Source organism: Rana temporaria, chromosome 2 (assembly GCF_905171775.1).
Source record: "Rana temporaria chromosome 2, aRanTem1.1, whole genome shotgun sequence".
NCBI lineage: Eukaryota > Metazoa > Chordata > Amphibia > Anura > Ranidae > Rana > Rana temporaria.
In genome coordinates this window covers 481711066-481723947 of record NC_053490.1, presented here as the reverse complement: position 1 = coordinate 481723947, position 12882 = coordinate 481711066, and the positions used below count along the sequence as shown (strand labels likewise).

Genomic DNA, 12882 nt, shown 5'->3' with positions numbered 1-12882 from the left:
GTAGGGGTAGAAATGATTGGGCAGACAATAAATGTAAACTACTGATTTGTGAACTAAAGATGTTTTTTTAAATTATATTTTTATTATTATAGATTTGTAGCATGCAAATTGTATAAGCCTTATATTACTCTTTGTACCGGTGTTCATCATACAGAGTTGGTGAGTGGGGGCACAAAAGGAGGGGAGCACAGCACTTTTTGTTTACCACTGGCACAAGATAACAGGAACAAGCATGGCACTTTAAAGGACTTGTTAAATGTAATTACTGGCACAAGATATAAGTGGTACTAAACAATATTTTTATTTTTCATTTTTCATTTTCATATTTTCCGATCATTTTTATTATAATCTATATCTGTATTTGTGATAACAAAATTCATGATGGAGTGAATACAAATATTATGATTGCACACATTTTGGTAATTAGACAGTGCTGGGTCCATATATCACAATAGAAAACAATAAGTGCAGCGCTAAAGTTGATATTGAGTGGAAAAATGTTGCCAAAATCACATATCATTGGAAGTGAGAACAACAGAGGACTGTGAGGAATGTGAATGGGAATTCACTCAGCATGGGGGCAATGCTTGTAATGAGTCCATGTGTGTATAACAGGTGAATGGAAACACCGACCAGGTGCAATGAACAATGAAAAGTTCAATGAACAAATGGAAACAGTTCATAGGTATGCTTCCCAGTGGAAGGATAAAACACTTCAAACGTAATGCTGGTTCAGATAAAGAAAGTAGCAGTCATGGCTTGTCTGTAACAATCTTCAGAAAATCATAAAGAGGGTGGATACTCTTACCAGCTACGGTGGACTTGCATGTTAGTACTAACATCAAGTCGGATACAGCATGGTGGTCACAGCGGACCCTGGGCTCTGTACGGATGGATCTGTGGGATGGTCTCTCCAACTGGAACGATGGAACCGATCTTGTCAGATACCTCTCTCAGGAACAGAAACCCAAATGGACAGGGCTGATGACTCATGGATCAACACAGCATGTGTGGAAAGGAGAAAAAAAAAAAAAAAAAAAATGCTCCAATGGTGCAGGTCAAAAAAAACCGTGAAGGCTTTATCTGTAAAAAAATTGAACAATAAAATCACGTGAATAGTTATAAAAGGCAGTATGGGGTACTAAGCATGTTACCCGACTAGTTTCGGCTCTAAGCCATCAACAGGGGCATGTATCTGTACCCCCACACTGCTAAATTTATATGTACCAAACAATCCAAAGCTCCTCCCCAGGGAGGGAGGAGACAGGAAGTTAAACAATCATGGTAATGCATGGCATAAGCTGATGCGTATTTTACATATGCAAAACATGTCATACAAGTATACATCATAAAACCATTAAATAAAAATGCACATATGTAGCACAAAAATATAAAAAATGGCTTGCAGAGGGTAAAATTTAACTTATACCAACTATTTGTGTAGCAAACCGTTTATCACAGTATATGTTAAAACATGTCAATGCTGAGTGTCCAACTGGAAGCTGCAATCCGCCGCCAGCCATAACACATCACCCCTTCTGGAAGAAGCACACACTCTCCAGCACCAACATATATAAAAAAAAAAAACGCACAGAAGCCCAGAACTTGAGCTAACACAATACACAGCTCCTGGAAATCAATCCGGAGCGTGTATCAGTGTACAGGGGACACCCTACGTGATTGGAGGACAACGGAGAAGGCTAGGGGGCGGGGCCGGTGACGCGAACCGATAAACATCCAATCGCTGTCATCAGCCACAGCGGCGCCCCCAGGTCAGGTCCGTATACTGAAGACTAATGGAGGGGGAGGGCCCCAAATCGCAACCTATTAACAGAGAGGATCGTCGATGACTGACAAGCATCAGCGATCCGACGTGAGGTGCAGAGAACGGGCGCGGTGACGACGAATCGACAGCACGGCCGCCCACTGAACTACCGCCGACACCACGTGCGCTCGTCATGTGACATAAACACCATCAGTCTAGGAAAATGAACAAAAGCTCCGGACGTACAGCGAATTACGTGATAACGTCATAATCGGAGAGCCAATCAAATGGGTGTATCAACAGCCGAGGGCTAATAGAGACAATTCAGCTCTGGGGGACACTCGAAGGGTAGGATGGCAAAACATTGATGCAAGAAACAAGAAATGGTTTGAAAATAATCTGTGTCAGTAGACATCCAAATAAACACAGTGAGAGTGCCTTGATGGAATCATATTTGATGGTGAAACTTTATATTAGATATTCGGTGCACATCAGAATAGGACATGGATGTCACAACAGCCCAATGAATGGACGCACGTCAAAAATAATTTGTGTCAGTGGGCATCCAAATAAAAACAATGAAAGTGCCTAGATGGACTACATGTTTAATGGTGAAACTTAATATTAGATATTCAGTGCACACCAGAATCAGACATGGACGTCACAAAGGCCCAATAGAGGGACGCATGTCGAAACCGGGGGGCACTGAAATCTGTGGCTTTTGAGATAACCTTTTCAAAAAAAGGAGAAACATGACACTTAGGAGCTCACGCCCGGTTGATGAAACAGTTGACATCCCAGTCAACGTTCATGCCGTGGGGCGTGTAGCTCCTAAGTTCATGTATCCAAAAGGTCTCTAAGCGGGAGACCCCCCTCACACAGGAGTCACCCCGCCAATGAGGCACAAATTTATCGATAACTTGGAAAGAGGTACCCCTAGGATCTTTCGCATGGCATTCCAAGTAGTGTCTGGAGACTGTGTGCTTGGGGCAGCCCTTCCTAATCTTACCCAAATGCTCATTCACTCGAATGGCAAAGTTGCGAATGGTTCGGCCCACGTATTGCAACTTGCAGGGACATGTAATCAGGTACACTATATAGCTAGTGAAACATGTAGTAAAATGCTTCATCTGATACGTGCGGTTGGTTACAGTGGAAACAAAAGTATCCGTCCTCCGTCGGCCCAAAACATTGACAATGCATGGGTTGCACTTCCGACAGGGATGGTAACCTTTAGTTTCTGGAAAAAATACAACTTTTTTTGGTGGATCTATGACATTGGGTGCAATTTCACTTTGTACGGATTTTGCTCCCCTGAAAATTACACCCGCCCTTTCAGGTAAGGAGGGTCCTAGAATCTTGTCACTACGGAGGACCTTCCAGTGTCTATTGAGTATTTTCTTTATGTCATTATGTTGTACAGAAAAATCAGTGAAGAAGGACCATTTAAACCTATCGTCCCTATCTTTCTTGGGTTTGTCCATAAGCAAAGAAGACCTTTCAAGGTTAGAAACAGTGTTAATAGCCTCGTCCAAATCATGAGTTCTGTATCCTTTATCCAAGAATCTCTTTTTTAAAATCTGGCACTGAGAATCAAAATCTTCCCTCCTGGTACAATTTCTCTTCATACGAAGGAATTGACCCTTCGTATGAAGAGAAATTGTACCAGGAGGGAAGATTTTGATTCTCAGTGCCAGATTTTAAAAAAGAGATTCTTGGATAAAGGATACAGAACTCATGATTTGGACGAGGCTATTAACACTGTTTCTAACCTTGAAAGGTCTTCTTTGCTTATGGACAAACCCAAGAAAGATAGGGACGATAGGTTTAAATGGTCCTTCTTCACTGATTTTTCTGTACAACATAATGACATAAAGAAAATACTCAATAGACACTGGAAGGTCCTCCGTAGTGACAAGATTCTAGGACCCTCCTTACCTGAAAGGGCAGGTGTAATTTTCAGGGGAGCAAAATCCGTACAAAGTGAAATTGCACCCAATGTCATAGATCCACCAAAAAAAGTTGTATTTTTTCCAGAAACTAAAGGTTACCATCCCTGTCGGAAGTGCAACCCATGCATTGTCAATGTTTTGGGCCGACGGAGGACGGATACTTTTGTTTCCACTGTAACCAACCGCACGTATCAGATGAAGCATTTTACTACATGTTTCACTAGCTATATAGTGTACCTGATTACATGTCCCTGCAAGTTGCAATACGTGGGCCGAACCATTCGCAACTTTGCCATTCGAGTGAATGAGCATTTGGGTAAGATTAGGAAGGGCTGCCCCAAGCACACAGTCTCCAGACACTACTTGGAATGCCATGCGAAAGATCCTAGGGGTACCTCTTTCCAAGTTATCGATAAATTTGTGCCTCATTGGCGGGGTGACTCCTGTGTGAGGGGGGTCTCCCGCTTAGAGACCTTTTGGATACATGAACTTAGGAGCTACACGCCCCACGGCATGAACGTTGACTGGGATGTCAACTGTTTCATCAACCGGGCGTGAGCTCCTAAGTGTCATGTTTCTCCTTTTTTTGAAAAGGTTATCTCAAAAGCCACAGATTTCAGTGCCCCCCGGTTTCGACATGCGTCCCTCTATTGGGCCTTTGTGACGTCCATGTCTGATTCTGGTGTGCACTGAATATCTAATATTAAGTTTCACCATTAAACATGTAGTCCATCTAGGCACTTTCATTGTTTTTATTTGGATGCCCACTGACACAAATTATTTTTGACGTGCGTCCATTCATTGGGCTGTTGTGACATCCATGTCCTATTCTGATGTGCACCGAATATCTAATATAAAGTTTCACCATCAAATATGATTCCATCAAGGCACTCTCACTGTGTTTATTTGGATGTCTACTGACACAGATTATTTTCAAACCATTTCTTGTTTCTTGCATCAATGTTTTGCCATCCTACCCTTCGAGTGTCCCCCAGAGCTGAATTGTCTCTATTAGCCCTCGGCTGTTGATACACCCATTTGATTGGCTCTCCGATTATGACGTTATCACGTAATTCGCTGTACGTCCGGAGCTTTTGTTCATTTTCCTAGACTGATGGTGTTTATGTCACATGACGAGCGCACGTGGTGTCGGCGGTAGTTCAGTGGGCGGCCGTGCTGTCGATTCGTCGTCACCGCGCCCGTTCTCTGCACCTCACGTCGGATCGCTGATGCTTGTCAGTCATCGACGATCCTCTCTGTTAATAGGTTGCGATTTGGGGCCCTCCCCCTCCATTAGTCTTCAGTATACGGACCTGACCTGGGGGCGCCGCTGTGGCTGATGACAGCGATTGGATGTTTATCGGTTCGCGTCACCGGCCCCGCCCCCTAGCCTTCTCCGTTGTCCTCCAATCACGTAGGGTGTCCCCTGTACACTGATACACGCTCCGGATTGATTTCCAGGAGCTGTGTATTGTGTTAGCTCAAGTTCTGGGCTTCTGTGCGTTTTTTTTTTTTTATATATGTTGGTGCTGGAGAGTGTGTGCTTCTTCCAGAAGGGGTGATGTGTTATGGCTGGCGGCGGATTGCAGCTTCCAGTTGGACACTCAGCATTGACATGTTTTAACATATACTGTGATAAACGGTTTGCTACACAAATAGTTGGTATAAGTTAAATTTTACCCTCTGCAAGCCATTTTTTATATTTTTGTGCTACATATGTGCATTTTTATTTAATGGTTTTATGATGTATACTTGTATGACATGTTTTGCATATGTAAAATACGCATCAGCTTATGCCATGCATTACCATGATTGTTTAACTTCCTGTCTCCTCCCTCCCTGGGGAGGAGCTTTGGATTGTTTGGTACATATAAATTTAGCAGTGTGGGGGTACAGATACATGCCCCTGTTGATGGCTTAGAGCCGAAACTAGTCGGGTAACATGCTTAGTACCCCATACTGCCTTTTATAACTATTCACGTGATTTTATTGTTCAATTTTTTTACAAATAAAGCCTTCACGGTTTTTTTTTGACCTGCACCATTGGAGCATTTTTTTTTTTTTTTTTTTTTTTTTTTTTTTCTCCTTTCCACACATGCTGTGTTGATCCATGAGTCATCAGCCCTGTCCATTTGGGTTTCTGTTCCTGAGAGAGGTATCTGACAAGATCGGTTCCATCGTTCCAGTTGGAGAGACCATCCCACAGATCCATCCGTACAGAGCCCAGGGTCCGCTGTGACCACCATGCTGTATCCGACTTGATGTTAGTACTAACATGCAAGTCCACCGTAGCTGGTAAGAGTATCCACCCTCTTTATGATTTTCTGAAGATTGTTACAGACAAGCCATGACTGCTACTTTCTTTATCTGAACCAGCATTACGTTTGAAGTGTTTTATCCTTCCACTGGGAAGCATACCTATGAACTGTTTCCATTTGTTCATTGAACTTTTCATTGTTCATTGCACCTGGTCGGTGTTTCCATTCACCTGTTATACACACATGGACTCATTACAAGCATTGCCCCCATGCTGAGTGAATTCCCATTCACATTCCTCACAGTCCTCTGTTGTTCTCACTTCCAATGATATGTGATTTTGGCAACATTTTTCCACTCAATATCAACTTTAGCGCTGCACTTATTGTTTTCTGTTTATACTTGACTTTGTTTGTTTGTGTGCTGGCTGCTACATGGTCTAAATTTCTCCAACTAGCGCAATTTTTTTCCCCACATTTTTTTACATATATCACAATAGTACATAACATAGTTCCCCCTCTGAAGTTTCTGATTTTTTTTTTTTAAATGAACCACTTAGAAACAAAATAATGGTATTTGAGCATCAATGCAGCCTGATCTGTGCCCATCTGCAGCCTCAATTCAGCCAGATCTGTGTCCATCTGCAGCTTCAGTGCAGCCTGATCTGTGCTCATCTGCAGCATTGATCTTCAATGCAGTTTGATTAGTGCCCATCTGCAGCCTATAAATGTATCAAAATGATCTGCCTGTTCAGTGCCAATCTGCAGTTTTTACCTTTCAATGTTAGATCATCTCTGTTGTCACAGAGGGAAGAGGGGGAGCGAGAGCCCCACTGAATTACATAGAGCCGCAATCTCCTTCCTGCGCCGCCACTCACAGCCATGCCTCCTGCCCCTGCTCAAATGATAGACAGTTCAGTAGTCCAATGTGGGGCCAGGAGGCGTGGCTGTGCGTGACGGAGTGCCGGATACACAGGAAGGAGATCACGGCTCTATGTAATTCAGCGGCGCTCGCTCCTCTTCCCTCAGACAGCAGGGATCAGCGTATAACACGCACCCACGTTTTTCCCCTTTAAGGGGAAAAACGTGCGTGTTATACGCCGAAAAATATGGTAAATAACCTTATTTTCTATAAGTATGGGCTCCTTGATGTTAACATTTATGAATGCTATTAAAGTATTTTAGCTATTTTAGGTGTACATTGTAGTGTTATCACATCAAATAAAAAAGAAAGAACTGAAGCACAATGCTTATACCATCTGCAGCCCCTGATTGAGGGGACATTTTCCAACATGTCCCTGGACAGGAGTCAAATAAACAAACATCTTCTGCTGAGCAGTGGTGCCCACACACTGATCAAAATTTGCCAAATTAAGCAAGGGGCAGATTAATTTATAACAGGGTATGGCCAGCTTTAGCATGTTCTGTTTCTTTCTTTCTTTCTTTCTTTCTTTATTTCTTTCTTTCTTTCTTTCTTTTCCTGTAAATGATCAAATAAAACCTATAGAGGAATTATAATTTAACATGATATTTAGAAGTTGATTTGCTAAAACTGGAGAGTGCAAAATCTGGTGCAGCTGTGCATGGTAGCCAATTAGCTTCTTTTTTTTTTTTTTTTTTTTAAAGTGTATTTTTGTGCGTGTACTCGAGAGAGGAGCCGGACTGCAGGAGTTGGGAGTAGGCAGGCCTCCCCCAGAGGCAATCTGCCACCTTTCTCCATGCCCCGGGTGGCAATGGCGGGTGTGTGAGGGGGTCCTCCCACACAGCCCGCCCTACCTGCTCCGCTTTGAAGCCCAACGGGGCAGAGGGACTCCCTATAAGGGAGTGAGAGGATTAGCCCGCTCAACCAGCCCCATTAGTCCTTCGCCTCTCTTTTAGAGACCGCGTGGTCAATGTGAGTGTGTTAACCCAATTTAGAGTGCGTGTGTAGGTGTGGTGGTTTTTTGTGGGGGGGGGGGGGGGGCGTACTAAGCACAGGCTTACCTTGCATAGCACACCCACCGGGAGCCGGGCTGAGACCACCAAACTCAATTCACATGTAGCCGAGACCGGGATCCGAACCTCTAGCTGCAGAGGTGAATGGCTTGTCAGCGCAGTGCCAATCGCGTTGAGCCACCACAGCTCCGCTGCCAATTAGCTTCTAATTTCAGCTTGTTTAATTAAGCTTTGCTAAAAACAAAAACTGGAAGCTGATTGGTTTCTATGCAGAGCTGCACCAGATTTTGCACTCTCTAGTTTTAGCAAATCAAACCCATAAAGCCTGGCATAAATCAACCTCTAAACCCAGCGGGCTGCACAAAAAAAAAACTGTCAGCTCCGGTCGGAGCCACTGTACTCATTATCCGAAGTTAGCAAATCATAATTCCGAACAGATTACTAAAATAGGTTGAATCCTGTTCTGGGAGAACTCTAATCACGAATATATAACAAATAATGTGCAGTTGTACATAATTGGAGCATCATGTGGTCATTTGAGATTTTTTTTGCTTAGTACCTTAGTGCTTGGGATTGGGTAACCATTTGTTCCTTTTGTCCGACCATCAATTGCTATTACTAGGAACTAACTACTAGTAATTTACGTTGCATTAGAAATTATGAAAGTGGAAGAACCTATTACATCATTACACAAATCCGGAAGTAGGTGTCAGAACTACACACTCGAGTTGCTGTTCTGAAATCCTCTTAAGGGGGTCATGTGCAGTTAAAGTGCTATATACTGCTGTGCACTATACTTGTAAGTGTATATTATGCATTTTTTTAATAAAAAAATTATTGGTTAACTTTATAAGAAGTAAGCACTATGATGGATTTGTTTGCTTGAGTTATAAGTAAAGAGTGAGCACTAGGAGTAAGTGGTTGGTGCCATCTACATGAGGAACCAAACCAGACAAAGGTGTGGCGATCATTTGGAATATACCTAATTGATGTTTTTTCTCCTTAAAGGGGAAGGCGCAACTTGACCTATTTTCACATATAGGTCAAATTCTTCAGATGAGAGAATAATCTGTCAGGTAGTGGAACACTCGGGATTCAAGGTATCTGAATCACTTATTGGGTTTTTTCTTTCATTGTATGGACTCACTTGAAGGATTGTACAACTCACATAATTCTTTGGGCACTTTTAAGTTGCCGTTTACACAAATGGTGTGTTTTTCAATATTTGTTTGGTTGATCAAATGTACTTTGTGATATCACATATATTCTCAGCACACAGGATAATATGTACTGTATATATGCTTGCGTATAGGAAAATATTTGTTTGATATTTATTTTTTTCAATACACTTTGTATGATACATTGAGTGGGAGGGGCTGCAGAGCATTTTAGATAGTATGTAAACATGGAAGTGGATGAGTCTAGATTGTGATATCCATCTGAGCTGTCAGGTTTCATGTACTGATTAACTGAACTAGTGTAAATTAAAGAAAGTACAATGTGTATATTGAGGATGTCCTCCCTTCTATTGGTTCTATTATATTTTCTAATGATAAGCAAAAAACAGACTAGCCATAGGCCTCTTTCACACATGCAGACCGTATGTCCACTTTTTCATCCATCCGTTTACGGATGAAAAAGGGACATACATTGATCCCTATATGATTGCCGGTGTCAGCGGATGAATCCGCTGACACCCGATCTCATCCTGGTCACAATCCTCCGATTCTGCAGACGGAGGAAAACCCTATTTTTCCATCCGCTTGCAGATCGGATCGGGTGAACACGGACAGACTTTCCATGTTCATTCGATCCCCTCATAGGGGAGATCGGAGATCTGACAGGGCGGTCCCTGCACAGTGTGCGAGGACCGTCCTGTCATCCGCCGGCTCAGCGGAGATCAAAGGAGTGATCCCTGTTGAGCAAGCAGAGGTTCACGGGGCGGATCATCACGGATCCGTCCTGTGTGAAAGGGCCCATAAACAAAGACTATTTAAAGAAAAAATAAACAAAGATTTGACTAAACAGATGAGAGACAGACATACATGAAATAAAAACATTTCATTCTTATTGCAAACATGTCTTATTAATGTTGGTCTGTAGAGAATTGATGTTGGAAGATCAGTTTGATATTTGTCAGTTTCTTTCTTATTTCTGATATACATGAATTAATTGCTATGCAAGTTTGTTGCAAAACTTGCAGATTCATTGAAGCTCTGGCTAGCCTAAGTCATTATCCTTTTAAAATCAGAAAACTCCTTCTCTGTTGTCCTTCAGCACACTCAGTAAGGCTGATTAACCTTATATTGGTTCTCGACATTTTATTTTCAAGGTTGGCTGTTTAGATGCCAAGTGGACACATGCTGTTTACAATGTGTCCTACTCAGCAGCTTGGGGATTAAAGCACATTGGTCTTCCAAGGCTAATGAATATATTTCATCTCTATTCTCTTACATATTAATGACCTGTACGCCTAATGTACTTTGACCTCTTGCAATGAAAGTTGCAGTTGTCAAGTAAAATGCATTCACCTGTGAATGCCATGATGCCTATTCATTTTTTTGCCAGATTTTCTACCTTATGTAGGAAGAAGAAACGCAAAAGGTGCTATTTTTTATACAATTTGGTAAATACCCATTGTTAAGTTCCAATTAAAGTAATTAACGTGTAAACTGTTTTATTATCGCAAATTAAATACACTGAAAGGGTTTATTAAATCACTTTTAATCCTTGAACATAAACTTGGCAACAATGGCATCCACCTCTCACAGAATGTTTTAAATGATACCTTATTTTGATTATATCATACCCTATGCTTTTCCTATCATTAAACTGAACCCTCCAAGTGCAGTATGATGATTATCACTTTGTCTTGTGACCCCTTAACTGCATTCTTTATGGGCGCTTCAAGAGCAGCACAGGGGTGATAAATCTTCAGGTCTAAACTATTTTAAAGTGTCTAAAATGTCAAGACTGGCCTTGAAAGTTCTATCTTGTATCCTGCACCTTGGAGTGGTCGGAGGGTTGCGAAAATAACTAAGTAGAGCTAAAAAATTAACTATAAGAGCCCTTTCACACCGAGCCGCCCTGAGCGTCGGCGGTAAAACGTCTCTATTCTTAGCGGCGCTTTGCCGTCAGATTTTCAACGCTTTTTTGGCCGAAAAAAGGGTTTAAAACTGCTCGCAAAGCGCCAATACAGCAGCGTTTTGCTGGGGGTACAGCAGCACTGCCCATTGATTTCAGTGGGCAGGAGCACATTGGGAACATTGAGTTCACCGCTCCTAATGCTCTCCAAAGAAGCTGCTGGCAGGAATTTTTTCTTACACCCGGCCACCGCAATCGGGCTTTCACACTGGAGTAAATGGAGCAGCTGTTTTAGGGCGCATTGCAGGTGCTATCTTTAACGCTATAGCGCCTGCAAAACACCCAAGTGTAAAAGTAGTCTAATAAATACATTTGGTCTTTTGATGGTAAAATGTTTGGACACTCCAGATATTTTTATCCCAAGTTCCACTTTTTTTATGTTGGTGGTATTTGATCACCTCTGCGATTTTTATTTTTATACAAAAAAAAATCTATATATTTAACTTTTTGCTATAATAAATATCCCCCAAAAATGTATATAATTATTTTTTTCCACAGTTTAGGCCGATACGTATTTTTGGTAAAAAAAATTGCAATAATTGTTTATTTGGTTTGTGCAATATTTATAGCTTCTACAAATCAGGGGACAGTTTTATGGCATTTTTATCAATATTTTTTTTTTACTAGTTATGGCGGCGATCAGCAATTTTTATCGTGACTGTGACATTATGGCGGACACGTTTGACACCATTTTGGGACCATTTTTACAGCGATCAGTGCTATAAAAATGCACTGTTACTCTAAAAATGACACTGCCAGTCAATGGGTTAACCACTAGGTGGCGCTGCAGGGATTAAGTGTTCCCTAGGGAGTAATTCTGAAGCCGCATACACACGATCATTCCATCCGATGAGAAGGGTCTGGAGGACCGTTGTCATCGGTTAACCGATGAAGCTGACTGATGGTCCGTCGCGCCCACACACCATCGGTTAAATAACTGATCGTGTCAGAATGCGGTGACGTAAAACACAACGACGTGCTGAAAAAAATTAAGTTCAATGCTTCCAAAAATGCGTCGACTTGATTCTGAGCATGCGTGGATTTTTAACCGATGGTCGTGCCTACTAACGATCGGTTTTGACCTATCAGTTAGGAATCCATTGGTTAAATTTAAAGCAAGTTGGCTTTTTTTCAACCGATCGTTAAATAACCTATGGGGCCCACACACGAAAATGGTCCATCAGATCGTTGTCCTCTGTTTAACCTATCGTGTGTACGAGGCCTGACTGTTACAGGGCATGACTACATGTGACACGTCACTGATGACCGCTCCCGATCATGGGGAATGGTCATCAGTGACAGTGTCACTAGGCAGAGTAGGGGAATGCCATGTTTACAAAGGCATTTCCCTGTTCTGCCCTTGCCGACCGCAATCGCAGGCCTCCCACGGCCACACTCGCGAGGCATGCGGCGGGCACGCGCGTGCCCACTGGGCGGCAGATTTAAAGGGATGTACCTGTATGCTAATTTTCCTGCCCGTGCTATTCTGTTGACTTACATAGTCGCGCGGCGGTCAGCAAGTGGTTAAGCAGCTGCCTTTATGGCCAACCCTTACGTATACCTCACCAATCAAAATCAGTCACTTGTATTAAATGATACCTACTTATACAACTGTCACGGATAGGTTGTATATATGTGTGTGTGTGTATGTCCCATGATGCCATACATGAAAACACAATATGGGTCATATATATGTTATGTATAAAAGTCAGTGCATATGTCCTCAGTTTGTGAAGTGTTTGCAAAGTTTTCTTTACCAGCCAGATAACTGGAATGTCAAACAGGGGGGGTTTAGTCCAAACATGCCTGCAGTAATTTTATTGAATTTTTG

At 42.2% G+C, this 12882-nt stretch overlaps 1 protein-coding gene across 1 annotated transcript in view; it reads right to left on the bottom strand.

Annotated features, from left to right (window-relative positions):
- ROBO1 (roundabout guidance receptor 1) overlaps positions 1 to 12882 on the bottom strand; it is a 1468549-nt gene that overhangs the window by 1288101 nt on the left and 167566 nt on the right. The gene's annotated exons all lie outside the window — the stretch shown is intronic.